The sequence below is a fragment of the Rutidosis leptorrhynchoides genome, chromosome 6 (genome assembly GCF_046630445.1).
Source record: "Rutidosis leptorrhynchoides isolate AG116_Rl617_1_P2 chromosome 6, CSIRO_AGI_Rlap_v1, whole genome shotgun sequence".
Classification (NCBI taxonomy): Eukaryota; Viridiplantae; Streptophyta; class Magnoliopsida; order Asterales; family Asteraceae; genus Rutidosis; species Rutidosis leptorrhynchoides.
This window is the reverse complement of record NC_092338.1, coordinates 136,210,672-136,237,712: the sequence shown is the minus strand read 5'-3', so window position 1 is coordinate 136,237,712 and position 27,041 is coordinate 136,210,672.

Genomic DNA, 27,041 nt, shown 5'->3' with positions numbered 1-27,041 from the left:
GCAACGAAATCAATTAATATGGAACGTTTTTAATCAATAAGAACGGGACATTTCAGTTGGTATTCGAGCGTTAGTCTTAGAGAACCAGAATTTTGCATTAGTGTGTCTTATCGAGTTTGTTAGGATGCATTAGTGAGTCTGGACTTCGACCGTGTTTACTTGAAAAATGATTGCTTAACAAATTTTGTTGGAAACTATATATTTTTAACATGTGAATATTATGTGATATATTAATCTCTTAACGCGTTTGATATTATGTGATAGATGTCGACCTCTAGAACAAGTCCCATTGACTCACCTAATAATAATGAAGAGTCAAATGTAAATTGGAATGATTCGTGGACTGATTCACAAGTTCCCGAAGAGGAACCGTAAGAAGAGTCGGAACCAGAAGAAGAATCGGAACCGGAAGAAGAATCGGAACCGGATGAAGAAATAGAACCGGTGGGGGAAATAATAAAACGGTTAAGTAAAAGAAAATCCTCAACCAACCGACCAAGGTTAATTATGGTCAATGGTGTTTCTGCTAAGGAAGCAAAATATTGGGAGGATTACCAATTCTCCGATGAATCGGATTCTGACGAGAATTCCGATGATGTTATAGAAATTACCCCAACTGAATTTAAAAAGGCAAAAGAAAATAATAAGGGAAAGGGCATAAAAATAGAGAAATCTAATTCCAACCCCGATGAACTTTATATGTATCGTCAACCCCCGAAGTCCTTAAGTTGTAACAATGACCCGGGAACCTCTAAACCACCAGGTTTTTCTAAACCAATGTGGAAAACGACGGCTCGTATTAGGGGAACATCATATATCCCTAGAAACTTGGCAAAACGAACCAAAACCGAAGAAGAAGAAACAAGCGAGTCGGAATAAGATACTTGTATTCGTGTGGTGTAATATATGTAATATAGTGTGCTTATGCTTTATGATATATGTAAAAATTGCTTGTATTAATAAGTATTTTTTTTATGAATCTAACTCTTGTCTATTTTACAGTATAAAAACACAAAATGGATAGACAACCCAATATTTTAAGAGACCTACCTGGAGACATGATTGATGAAATCTTGTTTAGAGTCGATCAGAATTCTTCGGCACAACTATTTAAGGCGAGATCAGTTTGTAAGACATTCGAAGAACGTTCCAAGAATGCCTTGGTTTATAAAAGGCTTTCGTTCGAAAGATGGGGGATATCACATTGGGAAATCCATAAGTTACGATGTGTTTACTTTGACGCATATATTGCGGGGAACCCAAATGCTATTTTACGCAATGGGTTAAGAAATTATTTTGACTCAATATATCCGAATATTGGACTTCGTGATTTAGAAAAAGCGGCTAACATGCAACATAAAGAAGCATGTTATGCTTACAGATTAGTAATGTTCGCTTCTCACCAAAGTGAGAACAAGAACATCGGCCTACAACTATTAAACAAAACGTTCCCACAAGTGACGGAGTCGGTAATTGGGGTAAGAAATGAGGTTTTTAGATTGTTACGGGACTGTTGGACATTACGTAACCCTCGTCCCTTTGACGACGTTACAACACGCTGTCTTATCAACGGCCATAACGGTTATGTTCCACAAGACCAAGGATGGGAAGTAGTCCTAGTAAAACCAGAATGCATGACTTGTTTCTGGACGTATGAATTACGTGTCTTTATTGCCTTTGCTGAACGACTTGTGTACTAGCTAGAATTATCTTCACAACTATCTTGTATCAAAGTTATTGTGTGCTATATTTCATGCTTTATGTAAAATAAGCGGTATTGTAAGTTTGTAAAATATAGTATAAAAGTTTTAACGCGAAATATTATTATAATCAGTTTTTCATATAGAATTGTAGTAGTTGAATTGTATATTAGCTACTAAGTATGAACTTAACGGGTAGGTACTACCCGAATTTAAACTTATAAAACGCTAATATGAAGAAAAAGCTTTTATAAATGAGTTCATATTATGCTACGAAATACTATTAACTACTCTTAATATTCTGTATGATTAACTTGTTCCATTTGACTATTTTGAAGGAAATGGCACCGACTACTCGACACACCGTGAATATGAATGAAGAGGAATTCCGTACTTTTCTAGCTTCAAACATAGCCGTAGTACAGGCTGCGCTACATACCAACAATAACCTTGGATCTAGCAGTACAGGAAATCGTGTAGGATGCACCTACAAAGAATTCACTGCCTGCAAACCTTTGGAATTTGATGGAACCGAAGGACCGATCGGATTGAAACGGTGGACCGAGAAGGTCGAATCGGTGTTTGCCATAAGTAAGTGTACTGAAGAGGACAAAGTAAAGTACGCTACACATACCTTCACAGGTTCTGCGTTAACATGGTGGAATACCTATCTAGAGCAAGTGGGACAAGACGATGCGTATGCACTACCGTGGTCAGCATTCAAGCACTTGATGAACGAGAAGTACCGTCCCAGAACCGAGGTCAATAAGCTCAAGACAGAACTTAGAGGGTTACGAACCCAAGGATTTGATATTACCACGTACGAAAGACGATTCACAGAATTATGCCTATTGTGTCCGGGAGCATTCGAAGATGAGGAAGAGAAGATCGACGCGTTTGTGAAAGGATTACCGGAAAGAATCCAAGAAGATATAAGTTCACACGAGCCCGCCTCCATACAACAGGCATGTAGAATGGCTCACAAACTAGTGAACCAGATTGAAGAAAGAATTAAAGAACAGACTGCTGAAGAGGCCAATGTGAAGCAAGTCAAAAGAAAGTGGGAGGAAAACGGTGATAAGAATCACCAATACAACAACAACAGCAATTACAACAATAATCGCAACAATTATCCCAACAATCGCAACATCAATCGCAACTACAACAAACGGCCCAACAACAACAACAACAACAACAACAACAACTACAACAATCATCCCAACAACAATAATAACCGCAACAACAACAACAATCAGAAGCAGCTATGCCAAAGGTGTGAAAAGTATCACTCGGGGTTCTGCACCAAATTTTGCAACAAGTGTAAAAGAAATGGTCATAGCGCGGCGAAGTGTGAGGTCTACGGACCAGGGGTTAATAGAACGAAAGGAACAAATGGTGTCGGAATGAGTAATGGCGGAGCAAGTAGTGTCGGAGCAAGTTATGCCAATGTAGTTTGTTATAAATGTGGAAAACCGGGCCACATTATTAGAAATTGCCCGAACCAGGAGAACACGAATGGACAAGGCCGCGAAAGAGTTTTCAATATTAATGCGGCAGAGGCACAGGAAGACCCGGAGCTTGTTACGGGTACGTTTCTTATTGACAATAAACCTTCTTACGTTTTATTTGATTCGGGTGCGGATAGAAGCTATATGAGTAGAGATTTTTGTGCTAAATTAAGTTGTCCATTGACGCCTTTGGATAGTAAATTTTTACTCGAATTAGCAAATGGTAAATTAATTTCAGCAGATAATATATGTCGGAATCGAGAAATTAAACTGGTTAGCGAAACATTTAAGATTGACTTGATACCAGTAGAGTTAGGGAGTTTTGATGTGATAATCGGTATGGACTGGTTGAAAGAAGTGAAAGCAGAGATCGTTTGTTACAAAAATGTAATTCGCATTATACGAGAAAAAGGAAAACCCTTAATGGTGTACGGAGAAAAGGGTAACACGAAGCTACATCTTATTAGTAATTTGAAGGCACAAAAACTAATAAGAAAAGGTTTCTATGCTGTTCTAGCACACGTCAAGAAAGTACAAACTGAAGAAAAGAGCATCAATGATGTTCCTGTAGCAAAAGAATTTCCCGATGTATTTCCGAAAGAATTACCGGGATTACCCCCACATCGATCCGTTGAATTTCAAATAGATCTTGTACCAGGAGCTGCACCAATAGCTCGTGCTCCTTACAGACTCGCACCCAGCGAGATGAAAGAACTACAAAGCCAATTACAAGAACTTTTAGAGCGTGGTTTCATTCGACCAAGCACATCACCGTGGGGAGCTCCTGTTTTGTTTGTCAAGAAGAAAGATGGTACATTCAGGTTGTGTATCGACTACCGAGAGTTGAACAAACTTACCATCAAGAACCGTTACCCACTACCGAGAATTGACGACTTATTTGATCAACTACAAGGCTCGTCTATTTATTCAAAGATTGAATTACGTTCCGGGTATCATCAAATGCGGGTGAAAGAAGATGATATTCCAAAGACTGCTTTCAGAACACGTTACGGTCATTACGAGTTTATGGTCATGCCATTTGGTTTAACTAATGCACCAGCTGTATTCATGGACCTTATGAACCGAGTGTGTGGACCATACCTTGACAAGTTTGTCATTGTTTTCATTGATGACATACTTATTTACTCAAAGAATGACCAAGAACACGGTCAACATTTGAGAAAGGTGTTAGAAGTATTGAGGAAGGAAGAATTGTACGCTAAATTTTCAAAGTGTGCATTTTGGTTGGAAGAAGTTCAATTCCTCGGTCACATAGTGAACAAAAAAGGTATTAAGGTGGATCCGGCAAAGATAGAAACTGTTGAAAAGTGGGAAACCCCGAAAACTCCGAAACACATACGCCAGTTTTTAGGACTAGCTGGTTACTACAGAAGGTTCATCCAAGACTTTTCCAGAATAGCAAAACCCTTGACTGCATTAACGCATAAAGGGAAGAAATTTGAATGGAAGGATGAACAAGAGAAAGCGTTTCAGTTATTAAAGAAAAAGCTAACTACGGCACCTATATTATCATTGCCTGAAGGGAATGATGATTTTGTGATTTATTGTGACGCATCAAAGCAAGGTCTCGGTTGTGTATTAATGCAACGAACGAAGGTGATTGCTTATGCGACTAGACAATTGAAGATTCACGAGCAAAATTATACGACGCATGATTTGGAATTAGGCGCGGTTGTTTTTGCATTAAAGACTTGGAGGCACTACTTATATGGGGTCAAAAGTACTATATATACCGACCACAAAAGTCTTCAACACATATTTAATCAGAAACAACTGAATATGAGGCAGCGTAGGTGGATTGAATTGTTGAATGATTACGACTTTGAGATTCGTTACCACCCGGGGAAGGCAAATGTGGTAGCCGATGCCTTGAGCAGGAAGGACAGAGAACCTATTCAAGTAAAATCTATGAATATAATGATTCATAATAACCTTACTACTCAAATAAAGGAGGCGCAACAAGGAGTTTTAAAAGAAGGAAATTTAAAGGATGAAATACCCAAAGGATCGAAGCAGCATCTTAATATTCGGGAAGACGGAACCCGGTATAGGGCTGAAAGGATTTGGGTACCAAAATTTGGAGATATGAGAGAAATGGTACTTAGAGAAGCTCATAAAACCAGATACTCAATACATCCTGGAACGGGGAAGATGTACAAGGATCTCAAGAAACATTTTTGGTGGCCGGGTATGAAAGCCGATGTTGCTAAATACGTAGGAGAATGTTTGACGTGTTCTAAGGTCAAAGCTGAGCATCAGAAACCATCAGGTCTACTTCAACAACCCGAAATCCCAGAATGGAAATGGGAAAACATTACCATGGATTTCATCACTAAATTGCCAAGGACTGCAAGTGGTTTTGATACTATTTGGGTAATAGTTGATCGTCTCACCAAATCAGCACACTTCCTGCCAATAAGAGAAGATGACAAGATGGAGAAGTTAGCACGACTGTATTTGAAGGAAGTCGTCTCCAGACATGGAATACCAATCTCTATTATCTCTGATAGGGATGGCAGATTTATTTCAAGATTCTGGCAGACATTACAGCAAGCATTAGGAACTCGTCTAGACATGAGTACTGCCTATCATCCACAAACTGATGGGCAGAGCAAAAGGACGATACAAACGCTTGAAGACATGCTACGAGCATGTGTTATTGATTTCGGAAACAGTTGGGATCGACATCTACCGTTAGCAGAATTTTCCTACAACAACAGCTACCATTCAAGCATTGAGATGGCGCCGTTTGAAGCACTTTATGGTAGAATGTGCAGGTCTCCGATTTGTTGGAGTGAAGTGGGGGATAGACAGATTACGGGTCCGGAGATTATACAAGAAACTACCGAGAAGATCATCCAAATTCAACAACGGTTGAAAACCGCCCAATGTCGACAAAAGAGCTACGATGACATTAAAAGAAAAAGATATAGAATTTGAAATTGGAGAGATGGTCATGCTTAAAGTTGCACCTTGGAAAGGCGTTGTTCGATTTGGTAAACGAGGGAAATTAAATCCAAGGTATATTGGACCATTCAAGATTATTGATCTTGTCGGACCAGTAGCTTACCGACTTGAGTTACCTCAACAACTCGCAGCTGTACATAACACTTTCCACGTCTCGAATTTGAAGAAATGTTTTGCTAAAGTAGATCTCACTATTCTGTTAGATGAAATCCGAATCAATGAAAAACTCCAATTCATCGAAGAACCCGTCGAAATAATGGATCGTGAGGTTAAAAGACTTAAGCAAAACAAGATACCAATTGTTAAGGTTCGATGGAATGCTCGTAGAGGACCCGAGTTCACCTGGGAGCGTGAAGATCAGATGAAGAAGAAATACCCGCATCTATTTCCAGAAGATTCGTCAACACCTTCAACAGCTTAAAATTTCGGGACGAAATTTATTTAACGGGTAGGTACTGTAGTGACCCAAACTTTTCCATGTTTATATATATTAATTGAGATTGATATTTACATGATTAAATGTTTCAACATGTTAAGCAATCAAACTTGTTAAGACTTGATTAATTGAAATATGTTTCATATAGACAATTGACCACCCAAGTTGACCGGCGATTCACGAACGTTAAAACTTGTAAAAATGACATGACGATATATATATATGGATATACATATGGTTAACATGAGATTATGATAAGTAAGTATCTCCATAAGTATATTAACAATGAGTTATATACATATAAACAAGACTACTAACTTAAGGATTTCGAAACGAGACATATATGTAACGATTATCGTTGTAACGACATTTAAATGTATATATATCATATTAAGATATATTAATATATCATAATATCATGATAATATAATAATTTAATATCTCATTAGATATAATAAACAATGGGTTAACAACATTAATTGAGATCGTTAACTTAAGGGTTTCAAAACAACACTTACATGTAACGACTAACGATGACTTAACGACTCAGTTAAAATGTATATACATGTAGTGTATTTAGATGTATTAAAATACTTTTGGAAGACTTCAAGACATATATCAAAACACTCATACTTAACGAAAATGGTTACAGTTACTTTCCCATTCTTTTCTTTCATCAAGAATTCTAGTCGTATTCTTACCCTTATTATACACAGCTTCAAAACGTACTTACTATGGGTATATACCAATAGGAACTAGCATAGGATTCCACTCTTGATTATGTCATGTATGACTAATCAATTTTAACTTCTACCATGAGCTAGTCAACTAACTAGAACTCCTTTTAACCCCACTCACCACTCACCAATTACCACTCATCATTCACTCCATTTCACTTCCAATTCTCTTTCTAATTCTCTCTCAACACGCACACACTATTATGAACGTATTTTTCCAGTAGTTAATCATCATATTCATCAAAAATCACTTCAAGAATCAAGCTATAATCATCATAGGAAGAACACTTCAAGAACACTTCAAAAATCCCTTCAAGTTTACTAATTTACTTCCAAGCTTTCTAATCCATTCCAAGTAATCATCTAAGATCAAGAAACCTTTGTTATATATAGTAGGTTATCTTTCTTATTCAAGGTAATATTCATATTCAAACTTTGATTCAATTTCTATAACTATAAACTATCTTAATTCGAGTAAAAATCTTACTTGAACTTGTTTTTGTGTCATGATCCTACTTCAAGAACTTTCAAGCCATCCAAGATCCTTTGAAGCTAGATCATTTCTTGTCACTTCCAGTAGGTTTACCTACTAAACTTGAGGTAGTAACGATGTTGATAACATCATTCGATTCATATATATAAAACTATCTTATTCGAAGGTTTAAACTTGTAATCACTAGAACATAGTTTAGTTAATTTTAAACTTCTTCGCAAACAAAAGTTAATCCTTCTAACTTGACTTTTAAAATCAACTAAACATATGTTCTATATCTATATGATATGCTAACTTAATGATTTAAAACCTGGAAACACGAAAAACACCGTAAAACCGGATTTACGCCGTCGTAGTAACACCGCGGGCTGTTTTGGGTTAGTTAATTAAAAACTATGATAAACTTTGATTTAAAAGTTGTTATTCTGAGAAAATGATTGTTATTATGAACATGAAACTATATCCAAAAATTATGGTTAAACTCAAAGTGGAAGTATGTTTTCTAAAATGGTCATCTAGACGTCGTTCTTTCGACTAAAATGGCTACCTTTACAAAAACGACTTGTAACTTATTTTTTTGACTATAAACCTATACTTTTTCTGTTTAGATTCATAAAATAGAGTTCAATATGAAACCATAGCAATTTGATTCACTCAAAACGGATTTAAAATGAAGAAGTTATGGGTAAAACAAGATTGGATAATTTTTCTCATTTTAGCTACGTGAAAATTGGTAACAAATCTATTCCAACCATAACTTAATCAACTTGTATTGTATATTATGTAATCTTGAGATACCATAGACACGTATACAATGTTTCGACCTATCATGTCGACACATCTATATATATTTCGGAACAACCATAGACACTCTATATGTGAATGTTGGAGTTAGCTATACAGGGTTGAGGTTGATTCCAAAATATATATAGTTTGAGTTGTGATCAATACTGAGATACGTATACACTGGGTCGTGGATTGATTCAAGATAATATTTATCGATTTATTTCTGTACATCTAACTGTGGACAACTAGTTGTAGGTTACTAACGAGGACAGCTGACTTAATAAACTTAAAACTTCAAAATATATTAAAAGTGTTGTAAATATATTTTGAACATACTTTGATATATATGTATATATTGTTATAGGTTCGTGAATCAACCAGTGGCCAAGTCTTACTTCCCGACGAAGTAAAAATCTGTGAAAGTGAGTTATAGTCCCACTTTTAAAATCTAATATTTTTGGGATGAGAATACATGCAGGTTTTATAAATGATTTACAAAATAGACACAAGTACGTGAAACTACATTCTATGGTTGAATTATCGAAATCGAATATGCCCCTTTTTATTAAGTCTGGTAATCTAAGAATTAGGGAACAGACACCCTAATTGACGCGAATCCTAAAGATAGATCTATTGGGCCTAACAAACCCCATCCAAAGTACCGGATGCTTTAGTACTTCGAAATTTATATCATATCCGAAGGGTGTCCCGGAATGATGGGGATATTCTTATATATGCATCTTGTTAATGTCGGTTACCAGGTGTTCACCATATGAATGATTTTTATCTCTATGTATGGGATGTGTATTGAAATATGAAATCTTGTGGTCTATTGTTAGTATTTGATATATATAGGTTAAACCTATAACTCACCAACATTTTTGTTGACGTTTAAAGCATGTTTATTCTCAGGTGAATATTAAGAGCTTCCGCTGTTGCATACTAAAATAAGGACAAGATTTGGAGTCCATGTTTGTATGATATTGTGTAAAAACTGCATTCAAGAAACTGATTTCGATGTAACATATTTATATTGTAAACCATTATGTAATGGTCGTGTGTAAAAAGGATATTTTAGATTATCATTATTTGATAATCTACGTAAAGCTTTTTAAACCTTTATTTATGAAATAAAGGTTATGGTTTGTTTTAAAAATGAATGCAGTCTTTGAAAAACGTCTCATATAGAGGTCAAAACCTTGCAACGAAATCAATTAATATGGAACGTTTTTAATCAATAAGAACGGGACATTTCAGAGCGTTACCTTCAAAATTGACCGACCAACCGATCTTTCTGGACAGGCAGAGATGTTTGCTATTTCCACCAGACGAATCACTTCCGATGACGAGTCTTCACCATCAGCCGACGATATCGAGATGGGTGTCGAATCCCAGTCTGTAGACGACCCAAAAATGTAAGAAGAGGATCCCAGCGAAGAAATAGAGGAAGAAGAGGAATCTGAAGGGAAGAGAAAATGGAAGACGTAAAAGAAACTTCGAATATACCCTCTCTAAGCAATAAGGATCACGAAGAATTAATGAGGCTTGAGACGGAAGATCACAGTTTAATTATTCGCTTCAAGAAGAAGACTGACAAGGCTGAGGTTAAGGATATAAAAATTGACCCTGCAAGTATCAAAGTGGAGAATCAGAATACTGAAGAAATCCGTTCATTAGACGCATCCTCAGAAGAACAATATACCGATGATGACGAGGAAGAGCAACCTGAAGACATTCTGAATAACTCACACTCTCCAACCGAACCAGATCAAGGGGAGCTGGACTCTTTTTCAGATCGGATTCCAGTCATATCTACACACGCATACATGATAACCTTCATCAATGATACCGATGAATTTGAAGATATTCTCAAAGCCATCCGTAAATCAACAACTGATTTCACGCTACGCTTAACAGAATGAATTATGGCTATCCGAGAAGAATACAACCTCTATCTCCAAAGGGAAGACAATGATGTTGAAATCCTAGAAGAACGCATTTAAGACTTTATCAACACTCTTCATGATCATATCTACCAAGAAGAAAGGCAACGAGAGCACAATTCAGTGGTTCGCACTATTCTTGAGACGAGATTCTGTCGAGATCAGAAGATCATTTACTCTAAGGTTTATAACGCCTTAGCTGGATCTGCACTTCCGTTCTCAGCAAACCAACGAGCACTACTGACTCTCATCCGGAAGCACATGGAACTTTCCACCGGACGCCCGACTTATCACTCTGATTTGCAAATGATCAAGGATATTCACAGCTTTTTCGCTCTCTTGGAAAGAGATAATTTCGAAAGCACACCAGACAGGCTAGTGATTTACGTAACAATTGATCACCATGCTGATCTGAATATCAAAGAGTTACGAGACGCTGTTACGGAGGAAGTAAGGCGCAACAATCCGTTCTCTTATCTTGAACCAGATCGAGTCAACATTGCCACCTATGTTACGAAGCAGATATCACGTATCTTCCATGAATCCTCAGATCCAAGTTTCACATTCAAAGCCGGATGTCGGGAGATATACTCAAAAACGGTGACGTTGATGCTCGGGTCAGGATTGCTGTTCACTTCTTTTCAGCTTCGTCTTTTAACAAATCTGTACAAAGCTACAGACTCTTACTGTGGAGATCACCATTCCGAAGACTTCGAAATTCTAAAGATACAGTTTCTAACATTGTTTGAAGACCTCCGAAATGAGCACCCCATCAGGGAACAAATAACCACCAGTACCGCTTCTATGATTGACATTCATGGGTCAACCAGCAGAGTCGTGGATCATATTCTCATCGAACTTCAAGAGTTTTCACGAGCCGAAACTGCGCACTACTTATCTTTCAGAAGATCTTCAAGAGAAGTACCGGATCTTCTACCACTATTGGTCCGACACTTTCTCAGAATTTACCCACCAAGACTCACATTCCCTCGAGAGGACCAAGATTATAACCATCAGCGAGGAATGTTTGCTTTTTAAGGCATCACTACGGTCGAGCCAACGACCTTAAACAAAAGCGCTTCTCGGGAGGCATCCCGTGCAATAAAGTAGAGTAGAAGAATAAAGGATGACAAATGAGCCGATCAATAAAAGATGCAAGGATTGAAAGCCAGCCACATCTGCTAGGGGTATTTCTTTCTTCCCGCAACTAGCTCAAAATTTAAACTATGCCACATCCTAGCTTATCACTAAGTGTGGGATTACAACCCAATTAAGCGCTAGACAAATCTTCAACTAAAACTCCTAAGTGTGGGATACACTAGGAACATTGAGGACAATGTTTGTCTAAGTGTGGGATGTTGGTATAATATTTTTATGCTGTATTAAAATAACCCATTACGAAGATTTCAAGTTCTTAAGCCAAATTTCAAAATTTTTAACAAAAGAAAGCCTTTTCGAAAAAGTATTTTTTAAAACCTGAAACGTTTGTAAATAAAAGTAAGGCTTAATGAAACAACCCAACCCGTATTTAACACGAGTAATTTTTTTTTTAAAGGTAATTAAAACATTTACGCGCCATTCAATGATGCAAACCATTCCATACGATCCATTAAAACAATACCACAAGTTAAATGTTTACAATAGGCACGGAGGCCATTAATTAAATGTAATACAAGTTCGACCCATTTAAAATGATAGTTTTAATCCAAACTACACCCGAGCATGGTTTGGGGCTAAACTACCCAAAACGCTAGGTCGACTTCAAAAGCTTCATACACGAATCCAACATGGGGAACTAGTATCCAACAACCCCTTCCCTTTGTCCGCACCTGCATCTAAAAAGATAAACAACGAGAGGGGTAAGCTAACGCTTAGTGAATGCAATAATTATACATATGCATATATAATCTATCTACTTGCATTCACTTACACAACACCGCATACAAGCTAGCAATTTAATTAGCATACCAATCTCAAGTATAATGCTACAAATTCCTGATCACACAAGCTAGCATAACAATAGCATATAACGTGAACAATATAATATGCTACACTACAACACCCATCCATGGTTAACCAATCGTACAAAGGGATGGTACTCGAATTTCACATCGGTGTTCATAACAACCGTTAGTGTACAACCACATGTATCACTAACCCTTGGACAACGCATATCTGTTCATAAAACCGTTAGTGTAGAACAACATATAGCACTAGTTGGACAATAAATATCCTTTCATAAAATCCGTTAGCGTACAACAACATATATCACTAACTCGGACAACACATATCCATTCATACAAATAAACACATCATATACGTACATGTATATTTATCCCACTCACCTTAACACCAAGATGATGATTATGAACTTCCAAAAGCTTCAAAGCAAAGTACCTAATACATTAAGTACACATTCAATACACAACTTGTGGAACTAACCACAATACTTACCTTTGAGCTTTTAATGACCCATAGCATTAAATGACTCACATCCACCAAAACTGCCCATTAATGACCATGACTCGTCATAAATCACTAAAAGCTAGTGATTAGAGTCTACTATTACCAACTAACACAATTTATGGGTAATTCACACCCATTTCACCCAACTAGGTCAACAATTACCCATTTGACCCATTTTGATACTTAGACTTACAATTTTAGTCAAACTTGACCTATTTACAAATCTTTCATCATTTACAAGTGTAATAGTGACTAACAACACCATTTAACACTTACAACCTCAATCCATATGACCAAAACCCTAGACTAACACCTTTTGGGTTTTCTTGCATCATATTAACCCAAATCCACGCATTAAGTCCCCAAATGGGTCTTACAAGACTCAAATGGCCAAACCCTTAGCCATAAATTAACTAAAACTCAAAATACGGAGTTAAGACTTACCAACACTATCCACACGAAGCTAAGAACGAGGAGAACAACTTTAATTATAGCTCCAAGGTTTGATTCACAAATATTCACTCTCAAATCTCACTTTGAAATCAAATGGGTTTTATGTTTTGAGAGGAATTAGAGGAAGAAAATGGAAACGAAATGAAATAAAATGGATAAGTGGTTGAGATTTAATGTTCCAATCAGATCCATACACAAAAAGATGAAAATGCCCTTGAACCACACTTTTTAAAAGCTGAAAAATGGATCAGCACGCCAGTAAGGTCGCGGCGTGACCCACATTGCCGCGGCACGGCACTTAACATGAATTTCGGGCTGTCTTAATCCACTCCTGATCCTGGTTTGCGTTCATTGTCGCGGCGCGACCTGCCCCTCCGCACCACGACATTAGGCTTCACCTGAACATTATTTTGACAACTTAACTAATCATAGTTTATACGCCTCGTACACTCCATTCCCGCTTCATATATTCGACTAGACTTCACTACATAGTCTCACATGACTTACTACACTCCTAAACCGTGTGTATACTCATACACATATACATTCTCATGCGTTATATATATATATATATATATATATATATATATATATATATATATATATATATATATATATATATATATATACATATCTCGTATACAACAAATTAACACTTTAATTCATTTAATCACAAAAACAAACGAAATATAACGTACTAACGATTAAACATGTACCTTAATTCACGTACAGGAAAAGCGGGATGTTACAACTCTCCCCCACTTGAATCGGAGCGCGTCCTCGCGATCTAAGCCGCATGACAAGCCGGAAGGTATACCAAAACAAACTCTTCGGATTCCCACGTAAACTCGGAACCCTTTCGATGTCGCCATTGCACTTTGAAAGTTCTAACTTCCTTGTTTCGCAACATTTTAACCTTCTCATCAAGAATAGCTATCGGTTCTTTAACATACTCTAGCTTATTTTTCAAGGAAATCTCATCTAATGGCACCCAATTCGAGTCATCCGCTAGACACTTACGGAGATGGGAAACATGGAATGTATTATGGATTCCAACAAGCTTTTCTGGTAACTCTAGTCTATAAGCAACCTCGCCAACACGTGCCAAAACCTTGAAAGGACCAATAAACCGAGGAGCTAACTTTCCTAGCTTTCGAAACCGGATAACACCTTTCCATGGCGAAACCTTAAGCATCACCATGTCACCTTCTTGAAACTAAATCGGTCTGCTACCTTTATTGGCATAAGATTTTTGTCTATCTTGTGCCGCCTTAAGTCGAGCCCGAATCATCTCAATCTTACTATTCATCTCTATAACCAAATCAGTACTCCCGATTTCTCGTTGACCCACTTCACCCTAACAAATAGGAGTTCGACACCTACGCCCATAAAGTATCTCATAAGGTGGCATCCCAATACTAGTGTGGTAACTATTATTGTACGAGAATTCCACCAATGGTAAGTGCTCATCCCAACTACCACCGAAATCAATTACACATGCCCTAAACATATCCTCCAACGTTTGATTTGTACGTTCGGTTTCCCCGTCCATTTGAGGATGATACGCCGTGCTCATTTTCAATTGAGTACCCATATCTTCATGAAACATATTCTAAAACCGAGACTTGAAACGAGTATCTCGATCCGAAACAATAGATATAGGAACCCCAAGCCTTGATATCACCTCCTTGATATATAATTTGGACAAAACCTCCGACGATATCGTTTCCCGAATGGGAAGAAACAAAGCACTCTTCGTCAATCGATCAACTATCACCCAAATCGTATCATATTGGGTTCTTGCCATCTTTGGTAACTTGGTAATGAAGTCCATGGTAATGTGCTCCCATTTCCATTTCGGGACTTCCAATGGTTGTAACTTACCGTATGACTTTTGGTGTTTGGTTTTAACTTGCAAACACGTGACGCATTGTTCAACATACTTAAAAACATCACGTTTCATGTCGGGCCACCAATACTCTTTCTTCAAATCATAGTACATCTTAGTTGCACCCGGATGAATGGAATACTTCGAATTATGTGCTTCATCAAGTAGCACCTTTCGGTAATCGCCCATCTTAGGTACCCACACTCTACCCTGAAAGGATAACAAACCATGCGGGCCTAAGGTAATGGACTTCGTTTGCCCCACGATTCATTCCTCATGCTTTGATAATGCTAAAAACGAACATATATTTCATAGCATTATTCCTCAAGAAAGACAAGCTTTTAGTTGCAATTGTTCTATTTACAAGTGATATTCGTTTAAATAATAAAAGGTGAAGACAAAAGACAGATTCGACGAATTGAAGACGCAAACGACCAAAAAGCTCAAAAGTACAAAATACAATCAAAGAGGTTCCAATTATTGATAAGAAACGTCTCGAAATTACAAGAGTACAAGATTCAAAACGCAAAGTACAAGATATTAAATTGTACGCAAGGACGTTCGAAAATCCGGAACCGGGACCAGAGTCAACTCTCAACGCTCGACGCAATGGACTAAAAATTACAAGTCAACTATGCACATAAATATAATATAATATTTAAATAATTCTTATAATTATTTAATATATTATATTTATATTTAAAACCGTCGGCAAGAAAGACTCCAAAAGGGACTGAGCTGTAATTTCAATCTCCGCGACTCGCGGAGTTTGAAGGCCAAAAATGCCGCGAGTCGCGGAGCCCCAAGTTTTGAAAATCCCTATAAAAGCAAACAAATTCTGATCGCAAAAACACCAAAAATCCATTCATCTCTCTATCTATATCGTAAAATTTATATTTATTTATATTTTAATTTTAATTTTAATTATAATTCTAATAATAAGGGTATGTTAGCGAATGTTGTAAGGGTGTAAGTCGAAATTCTGTCCGTGTAACGCTACGCTATTTTTAATCATTGTAAGTTATGTTCAACCTTTTTATATTAATGTCTCGTAGCTAAGTTATTATTATGCTTATTTAATCCGAAGTAATCATGATGTTGGGCTAATTACTAAAATTTGGGTAATTGGGCGTTGTACCATAATTGGGGTTTGGACAAAAGAACGACACTTGTGGAAATTAGACTATGGACTATTAATGGGCTTTATATTTGTTTAACTAAATGATAGTTTGTTAATGTTAATATAAAGATTTACAATTGGGCGTCCCTATAAATTACCATATACACTCGATCGAACACGATGGGCGGGGTATTTATATGTACGAATAATCGTTCATTTAACCGGACACGGGAATGGATTAATAGCCACTAGAATAATTAAAACAGGGGTGAAATTATGTACAAGGACACTTGGTATAATTGATAACAAAATATTAAAACCTTGGGTTACACTCAGTCGACATCCTAGTGTAATTATTAAACAAAGTATTAAAACCTTGTTACAATTCGAATCCCCAATTAGTTGGAATATTTGACTTCGGGAATAAGAATAATTTGACGAAGGCTTTCGCTCTTTATATTTATGACTGATGGACTATTATGGACAAATCCGTATGGATATATTAAATAATCCAGGACAAAGGACAATTAACCCATGGGCTTAAAATCAACACGTCAAACATCATGATTACGGAAGTTTAAATAAGCATAATTCTTGTATTTCATATTTAATTTCCTTTATTTTATATTTAATTGCACTTCTAATTATCGCATTTTTATTGTTATTATATTTTAATTGCATTTTTAATTATTGTACTTTTTAATTATCGCAAGTTTATTTTATCGCACTTTTATTATTCGCAATTTCATTATCGTTATTTACTTTATGCTTTAATTTAAGTCTTGTATTTATTTTTAATATTTTACATTTGGTTTTAACTGCGACTAAAGTTTTAAAATCGACAAACCGGTCATTAAACGGTAAAAACCCCCTTTATAATAATAATATTACTTATATATACATATTTGTATTTTTATAAAAGTAAACTAATATAGCGTTAAGCTTTGTTTAAAAAGATTCCCTGTGGAACGAACCGGAATTACTAAAAACTACACTACTGTACGATTAGGTACACTGCCTATAAGTGTTGTAGCAAGGTTTAAGTATATCCATTCTCTAAATAAATAAATATCTTGTGTAAAATTGTATCGTATTTAATAGTATTTCCTTGTAAAAATAATAGCTATTTTATATACACCTCGCGAAACATCAAGTTATTTTTGGCGCCGCTGCCGGGGAATCGCTTAAAAGCCGGAAGCGCAACGCTAATATAATTTAAAAAAAAAAAAAGATTTTTAGTTTACTTTTATTAAAATTCGTTTTTATAAAAATACGTTTTTGTAAAAAAAATTTACGTTTTTTTTTAAATATTCAAAAATATTAAAAATAAAAACAAAAATATAAATATTTTTAGGAGTTTGATAAATATTTAAGTTTTATAAAGTTTCTTTAGTTTGTAAAAATATAAGTTTTATTTAATTTATTTTATAAATATATTTTATAAAAAAAACTGAAATATATATATATATATATATATATATATATATATATATATATATATATATATATATATATAGCTTTAAGATTTTTATTTATAAAATTATAAAGTAGTCTATTTTTTATTCTAGTTTTGTTTTAATTATAAGTTTTTATTATACACATATTTTTTTTATATAAACAGAAAAATTATAAACAGAAAAAAAACAAATAAAAAAAATAAAAACGCGTCGAGTTTTAAACTGTTCCAGGGTTGAATTTTGGAACCCCGCGACTCGCGGGGTTTGCTGTTTGAAATACCGCGACTCGCGGAGCTTTTTCTGACACGCCTGCCAGAAACCCTAACTGCAATTAATACGGAGTAATAATTATTATTATTAATTAATTAAGATTTAGGTTTTAATTAAATTAATATTTAATTTTAATCATTTAGTTATATTAATTTTTAATTAGTTTTATTTATATATTTAAATTAAAACTTTTATAAAATAATATAAAAATAATATTTTTATAAAAATTGTACTTTTTACAACTTTTTATATATTTTTATATTTTGTCCCTTTTTAATTATTTTAGCGTAATATTTGTATTTTTAGCTCATATTTAGTTTTAAACTTAGTTTTTGCAATAGTTATTTTTACTTCTAGATTTTTAGACTTTGCCGTAGAATTCCTTAAGTGCTTTTTCTTTAGACTAAGATTTAGGTGCTTTAGAATTTTGCGACGCCTTTTTAAGTTTTAGCTTCTTTTTAAGTTATTTCCATTTGGGATTTAGTTTTTCCTGTAAGCTTTAATATTTTTAGACACCTTTTACCTATGTATCAATTATCATTCCAATTAGTAATCTCAATTTGCGATTATAATTTTAAGTTAGTTGTAGTAATAAGGTTAGGTTAGTCAAGTATTTTTAAGTTTTATAAGTTTCTTTTATTTTTCCGTCACCTTTTATTTTTCAACCATTTTTCTTTTTCGACGAACTCTTTTTCTTTCTTATTTCTCGCTATTCTAGTTTTAGGACATAGATTTTTATTCTACTTCTTATCTAAATTTTCTTAAAATTACGAAAATTTATTTTAAGTGGTTAAATTGATAGACATCAAAATTTTCTGGTTCGTAGTAATAGTTGGATTTGTACGTGGACCGTGTTATTGGAGCCAAACAGTCCTTAATTATATTGAGACCAAACGAATCCTGCCCCTCTGCTGCATCTTTTGGCTATTCGAAACGTGGGCAAAATTAGAAAAGTCTATTGATTGGATAACTTATTATAATTTTTCTTTCCTTTTAAAAACTAATAGGATATTCAGTGAATGCACCGAACAAGACGTTCACCACCTTTTGTACGTTCACCACCTGTAACTAGATCAAGACATTTAGCAAATATTACTGCCGTTGATTTTTCTTTAGAATCGTCATCCAGTCGACCAAGTACTCCAGTTCAAATTTCCGATAATCCATTTTTTGAACCCGACCTCACAATTGAGAATCTGGAGAATATTCAGGAATGGTTCGTAGATCCTGAACCACTAAACTTTCCTCCGGAACCACCAATCATTCAAACAGAGATTGTTGAGGAACGAACCATTAAATCAGAATCCTCTAGTGATTCCGATTCAACAAATTCAATTATAGAGAATCTGGAACCTTTAAGTATGGAAGACCGAATGAGAGCTAAACGCACTGGTCAAGGTCACGCAATTACTCATCCAGACATTAATGCGCCAGATTATGAAATCAAAGGACAAATTCTACACATGGTGACTAATCAATGCCAATTTAGTGGTGCGCCGAAGGAAGATCCAAATGAACATCTACGTACCTTCAATAGGATCTGCACAGAAACCAAATGAAACAATTCTTTCCTGCATCTAAAGCCGTAAGACTTCAAGGAGAAATTGTTACGTTCACACAGAAACCAAATGAAACTCTATATGAGGCGTGGACAAGATTTGGAAAGTTGTTGAGAGGATGTCCGCAATATGGTTTAGACACCTGTCAAATAGTACAAATATTCTACCAAGGATGCGACATCACTACAAGGAAAGACATAGATATAGCAGCTGGTGGTTCCATTATGAAGAAAACCGCAACTGATGCTTACAAAATTATTGATAACACAGCTTCCCACTCACATGAGTGGCACCAAGAAAAAGATATCGTTAGATCATCTAAAGCAGCTATAGCCGATTCTAGCCATGACTTAGATTCCATTTCCGCAAAGATAGATGCTGTGGAGAGACGAATGGAAAAGATGACTAAAGATATTCACTTGATACGAATTAGTTGTGAGCAGTGTGGAGGACCACATTTGACAAAAGATTGTCTCAGTATTGAATTAACAATGGAACAAAGAGAGAATATTTCATACATAAACCAAAGGCCTGGAAATAATTATCAGAATAATTATCAACCGCCAAGACCGATTTACAATCAAAACCAGAATTATAACCGAAATATTTCATACAACAACCAACAAGGTCCTAGCAATCAACAAGTATCCAATAATACTTACAATCAGCAAAGACCTAATTTTCAAAACAAACCACCACAACAAACCTATGATAAAAAGCCGAATTTAGAAGATATGATGACGAAGCTAGTTGAAACTCAAACGCAATTTTTTACATCTCAGAAACAAACCAATGAACAAAATGCTCAAGCATTTAGAAATCAACAAGCTTCTATTCAAAACTTGGAACAAGAAGTAAGTAACCTAGCAAGGTTAATAGGTGAAAGAAAATCGGGAAGTCTACCTAGTGATACAAATGCTAACCCCCGGAATGAAACAGCTAAAGCCATTACCACAAGAAGTGGTACAACACTTAAACCACCTGAAATACCTGTAACTTCTGATGAAGCTATTCCTACTCCATAAGAAACACAACCTGATCAAGATAAGGAAAAAGAATCGGTAGTTGAAAAGGTTAATGAATATAACACAGTTAAGGCTAAACCTTATGTTAAACCATACCAACCACCACTTCCTTACCCGAGTAAAATGAAGAAAGAGAAACTTGGAGCCGAGCAATCCAAATTCTTGGATATGTTTAAACAGATAAATGTAAATCTTCCTTTCATTGATGTGATTTCAGGAATGCCTAGATATGCTAAATTCTTGAAAGATCTAATCTCAAATAGAAAGAAAATGGAAGAACTCTCGGCTGTTACTATGAATGCTAATTGTTCAGCAGTGCTGTTGAATAAGATACCAGAAAAATTATCTGATCCAGGAAGTTTCACAATTCCATGTTTTCTGGGTAGTCTTAGTTCAATAGAAGCATTGGCAGACTTAGGTGCTAGTATAAATCTAATGCCGTATTCACTATACGCTAAACTAGACCTTGGAGAATTGAAACCAACCAGAATAAGCATACAACTAGCCGATAGATCAATAAAATATCCTAGAGGGATAATGGAGAACATGCTAGTTAAAGTTGGTACCTTAGTATTTCCAGTAGATTTTGTTGTTTTGGACATGGAAGAAGATTCTCAAGTTCCTCTCATATTAGGAAGACCATTCTTAAACACGGCTAAAGCAATGATAGACGTGTTCGGTAAGAAACTGACCCTAAGTATAGAGGATGAGAGTGTTACCTTTTCAGTTGATAGAGCAATGCAACAACCGCAATCTGTAGATGATACATGTTATTATATTCAAACTATAGATGCACATGCAGAATTATTAGAAGAATTTCCAGAATTACAAGGAACAGGAGAATGTTCTTTAGGAGAAGGTAATGAACCAATTGATGAAGCTGAAATGTTAGCTACACTTATAGCTAATAGATATGAACCAATAACAGAAGAAATTCAAATGCTAAAAGAAGAAGACAGATATCGATACAAATCATCGATAGAAGAACCTCCGAAATTAGAGTTAAAGCCACTTCCAAACCATTTGGAATACGCTTATTTACATGGTGAATCTGAATTACCTGTAATAATATCGTCTTCTCTTACTAAAAATGAGAAATCACAACTCATTTCTGCGTTAAAAACCCATAAACCAGCCATTGCATGGAAGATTCATGATATTAAAGGAATAAGTCGTTCGTATTGCACACATAAAATCCTTATGGAAGAAGGTCATAAAACGTATGTGCAACGCCAACGAAGACTAAATCCAAATATGCAAGATGTAGTTAAAAAAGAGATTATTAAACTGCTAGATGCAGGTCTAATTTATCCAATTTTTGATAGTCCATGGGTAAGCCCAGTTCAATGCGTGCCTAAGAAGGGTGGCATGACTGTCATTACAAATGAGAAAAATGAGCTTATTACTACTAGGACTGTAACAGGATGGCATGTATGTATTGATTATAGAAAATTAAATGACGCCACCAGAAAAGATCACTTTCCCTTACCTTTCATTGATCAAATGTTGGAAAGATTAGCCGGAAATAGTTACTATTGTTTTCTAGATGGATTTTTCGGATATTTTCAAATTCCAATAGCACCCGAAGATCAAGAGAAAGCCACATTCACGTGCCCTTATGGTACTTTTGCTTACAAACGCATGCCATTTGGACTTTGCAACGCCCCTGTAACCTTTCAAAGGTGTATGATGGCGATTTTTCACGACATGATAGAAGAATGCATGGAAGTATTCATGGATGACTTTTCAGTCTTCGGTGATACATTTGAATCATGTCTAGTTAATCTGGAATGAATGCTTATTAGATGCGAACAATCAAATCTAGTACTTAATTGGGAGAAATGTCATTTCATGGTTAAAGAAGGCATCGTTCTTGGACATAAAATTTCAAAAGAAGGAATTGAAGTGGATAGAGCTAAAGTAGATGTAATTGCTAAACTTCCACATCCCACCAATGTTAGAGGAGTTAGGAGTTTTCTAGGGCATGCCGGTTTTTACCGACGTTTCATAAAAGATTTTTCTAAAATTGCCACTCCTATGAATAAACTCCTAGAAAAAGATGCTCCATTCATCTTTTCAGATGAATGTATCAAATCTTTTAATATTCTTAAAGAGAAACTCACTAATGCGTCGATCATGATAACACCAAATTGGAATCTACCATTTGAACTAATGTGCGATGCAAGTGATTTTGCAATGGGAGCCGTTTTAGGACAAAGGATTGAAAAATGATTTCAACCTATATATTATGCTAGTAAGACGTTACAAGGAGCACAAACGAACTATACAACTACTGAAAAAGAACTCCTTGCTATTGTCTTTGCTTTTGACAAATTTCGATCATATCTCGTTCTAGCAAAAACGGTGGTCTATACCGACCATTCTGCTCTTAGATACCTATTTTCGAAACAAGATGCTAAACCAAGATTAATCCGTTGGATCTTACTCTTACAAGAGTTTGATATTGAAATCCGAGATAAAAAAGGAGCAGAAAATCTCGCCGCTGATCATCTTTCTCGTCTTGAAAATCCCGAATTAGAAGTTCTAAATGAATCGGCCATACAAGACAACTTTCCTGATGAATATCTATTGAAGATAGATTATAAAGAAATTCCATGGTTTGTAGACTATGCAAACTACTTAGTTTGTGGATTCCTTGAAAAAGGATTATCGTACCAAAAACGAAAGAAATTCTTCAGTGATATAAAACACTATTTTTGGGAAGATCCACATTTGTTTAAAAGTTGTCCGGATGGAATAATACGCCGATGTGTATTTGGAGATGAAACTAGTAAAATTTTAAACCATTGTCACACAGGACCAACAGGAGGGCATTATGGGCCTCAACTAACAGCAAGAAAAGTTTATGATGCTGGATTCTATTGGCCTACAATTTACAAAGACGCACACCTTCTTTGCAAATCCTGTGATGCTTGTCAAAGGGCCGGAAAAATAAGTCAACATGATAAAATGCCACAAAATGTCATCCAAGTATGTGAAGTATTTGACATTTGGGGTATTGACTTTATGGGTCCATTTCCAAAATCTCATAATAATCTATATATACTCGTAGCCATTGATTATGTATCTAAATGGGCGGAAGCACAAGCTCTCCCAACTAATGATGCACGAGTTGTAGTCAACTTTTTAAAACGTCTTTTTGCAAGGTTTGGAACACCGAAAGCTTTAATAAGTGATCGGGGAACTCATTTATGTAATAATCAACTTGAGAAAGTTCTTAAAAGATATGGAGTAACTAATAAAATCTCCACCGCATATCATCCACAAACAAGTGGACAAGTTGAAAATACCAACCGAGCTTTAAAACGTATTCTAGAGAAAACCGTAGAATCAAATCCGAAGGAATGGTCCATTAAATTGGAGGATGCACTCTGGGCTTTTAGAACAGCCTACAAAACTCCAATTGGAACCACACCTTTTACACTTGTTTATGGAAAAGCATGTCATCTTCCAGTAGAAATTGAACACAAAGCATTTTGGGCTTTGAAGACATGTAATCTTGATTTACATGAAGCTGGACGTCTACGATTAAGTCAACTAAACGAATTAGAAGAATTAAGACATGAAGCATACGAAAATTCGTTAATCTATAAAGAAAGAACGAAGAAATGGCATGATAAAAGAATCAGAAGTTTAAAAGAATTTAAAGAAGGAGACAGAGTTCTTCTTTTCAATTCACGATTCAAGCTATTTCCTGGAAAATTGAAATCAAGATGGTCTGGACCATTCATAGTCAAAAGAGTTTTCCCATACGGAACGATAGAATTAATAAATTCAAATGGGATTGAATTTAAAGTTAATGGTCACAGAGTTAAACATTACATACATGGTCCGATGGAAGTTGACAATGAAGTTAATCACAATTTCAACACCACAGCTAACTAAGTGTGGGGAGAATCAAGTCTTTAAAGGATAATATGTATTTCTGTTAGAGTTAGATTGTCTGTTTTCGTGTAGTTCTCGAAAATGGAACCCGAATGGTCTTTCCCTAGCAGACCCTAAAGAACTAGTCTTCTCCCCCCATTCTGAATTTTTATTTTTTTAGGTTTTTACAAAATGAAGACTGCCTGTGAACTAAACCATGGTCTAATGCTACACGCTTTGATCACTAAACATAATACTGACATACTACCAAGTGAAATAGTATCAGTAAACAGAGAAAGAATGGACGGAGTTAGAAAAGAATCCAGATGCGAAGATAATAAGTTACAATTTGGTAAAGGAAAATCAAAATCCGCAGCAAAAAGAAGAGCACGACACCTAGAAAGATGTCACAAATGCGGAAAATGGTCACATGGAGGTAAATGTTCAAATAATCAAACCTATTCAAATACCGAATTTGTTACTTTATGCAGAGACGGACCGTTCATATGTTTAGAAGAAAAGACACTGAATGCTCGAGGTTACGCCTATGTAGCCATGGAAAACCAATTAAACCGACTATCTTATGAATGGGATAGATCATATAACTAAGAAATCTATTTTATAGGTAAGTCTGTACAGTTTTTATTTTATTTTTTTTATTTTTAACCTTTTGATAATAAACGCTAATTTGTTCACTATAAAGTATTAAATTGGCATTGAATAAAATTAGGTTTGGCGACCGAAATTATTGATATCATTCAAAAAAATTTATTACATCACTGCGCAATTTAACGGTTATTCTTAAGGTATAAATATCTTTAATCAATCAACCCAAAATATTTCAAAAATTCGTCATCAGTTAAATTAGGTTTTGGAACCGAAATTACTTTACCGAAAAGAGGGGCTCATATTTTTGATAATATTTGATTGATTAAAGTGGGATAAAAAGCCAAAAAGATTTTTAATTTTATTTTTACCATGTTTTTAAAATTAATATTTAAATATTAAATTAATATTGTAAACTTTGTAAAATCAATATATTTAAAATTGTAAATATTAGAAAAATTAATATAAGTTTGGTGTGAATTTATAATATGAATTTTTAAATTAAGTTTGGGGTGAATTTTTAATTATTAAAATATGAATTTTTAATTTTATGCATTTTAAATTTTAAGTTTGGTGTGAATTTTTAATATTAATTTTGAATTTCATATTTAAGTTATGTGAATTTAAAAACAAAAATTTACTTTATCTCATTAAGTTAAAAATATGATTTTTAAAATTCGTCGTAAGTTGAAGACTAGGTCTTTGAACCGAAATTGCTTTACCCGAGGGAGGGACGAGAACTTTTATTATCATTATTTTTAATCTTATTGAATTAAAGTATGCCAAAAACATTAAAAAACCCAAAAAAATCTTAGCTTTTAAAACAATCGCTACAAAAAGACAAATTTTAAAATTTTGTCGAGGGACGGACTAGGAAATCGATCCGAAACGACCCCGTCCTAAATAACAAGGGAAACAAAATTTTAAAATTAATTACTTAATTGTTTTAATTAGTATAAGATATAAAAAAAAAAAAAAAAAAACTCCGCGACTCGCGGAGTTTGAAGCCTTAAACACCGCGACTCGCGGAGGGATGAAATTACAGAAAAAAAATAAAACATCTGAACTGATCAGTCCCAACACACCACACCAAAAATACTGAAAAAACACTGCGAAAAACCCGAAAAAAATCGAAATAAACCCCCAAAATCACAATTTTTAACCGTTAATCATCAAATCTTTTACTAAAATCATGTTGAGAAGGATGCTATCAAGGAATTACTCAAGAAAAACGGTAAATTTCTACACCTAAACACCATTTAATCCGAAAATTAGTGTTCTTGAGCAATTTTTCCCCAATTTGATTTTGATGCTTTTTAGTGTAATTATGCTTAAATTGTTAATGTATTATGCTTGTATAACCTAGATTGATGCTATTTAACATGATTAGAAGCCTTAAACTTCGAATTTTGAGTAATCTAGGGTTTGTGTTCTTGAGCAAATTTGGGGCTTTTTAATATAAACAGGTTATGGCCGATTTTTGTCATGAATTGTTGCTAAATTAAGTAGTGTAACATGTTTAGGTAGTTAAATGATCCAAACTTTGAGCCTAAACATGATTTTGAGAATTAAAGTGGACTTTTTCAAGTCTAAAATTTATGAACTTGATTTTTGAGAGATAATGCCATTTGAAACTTGTTTAATTGCTAGTAATGATTATTTTGACATGTTATTTGAGTTAAATGCTTATGAACTTGGCGAACATTTTCGTATATGCTTAT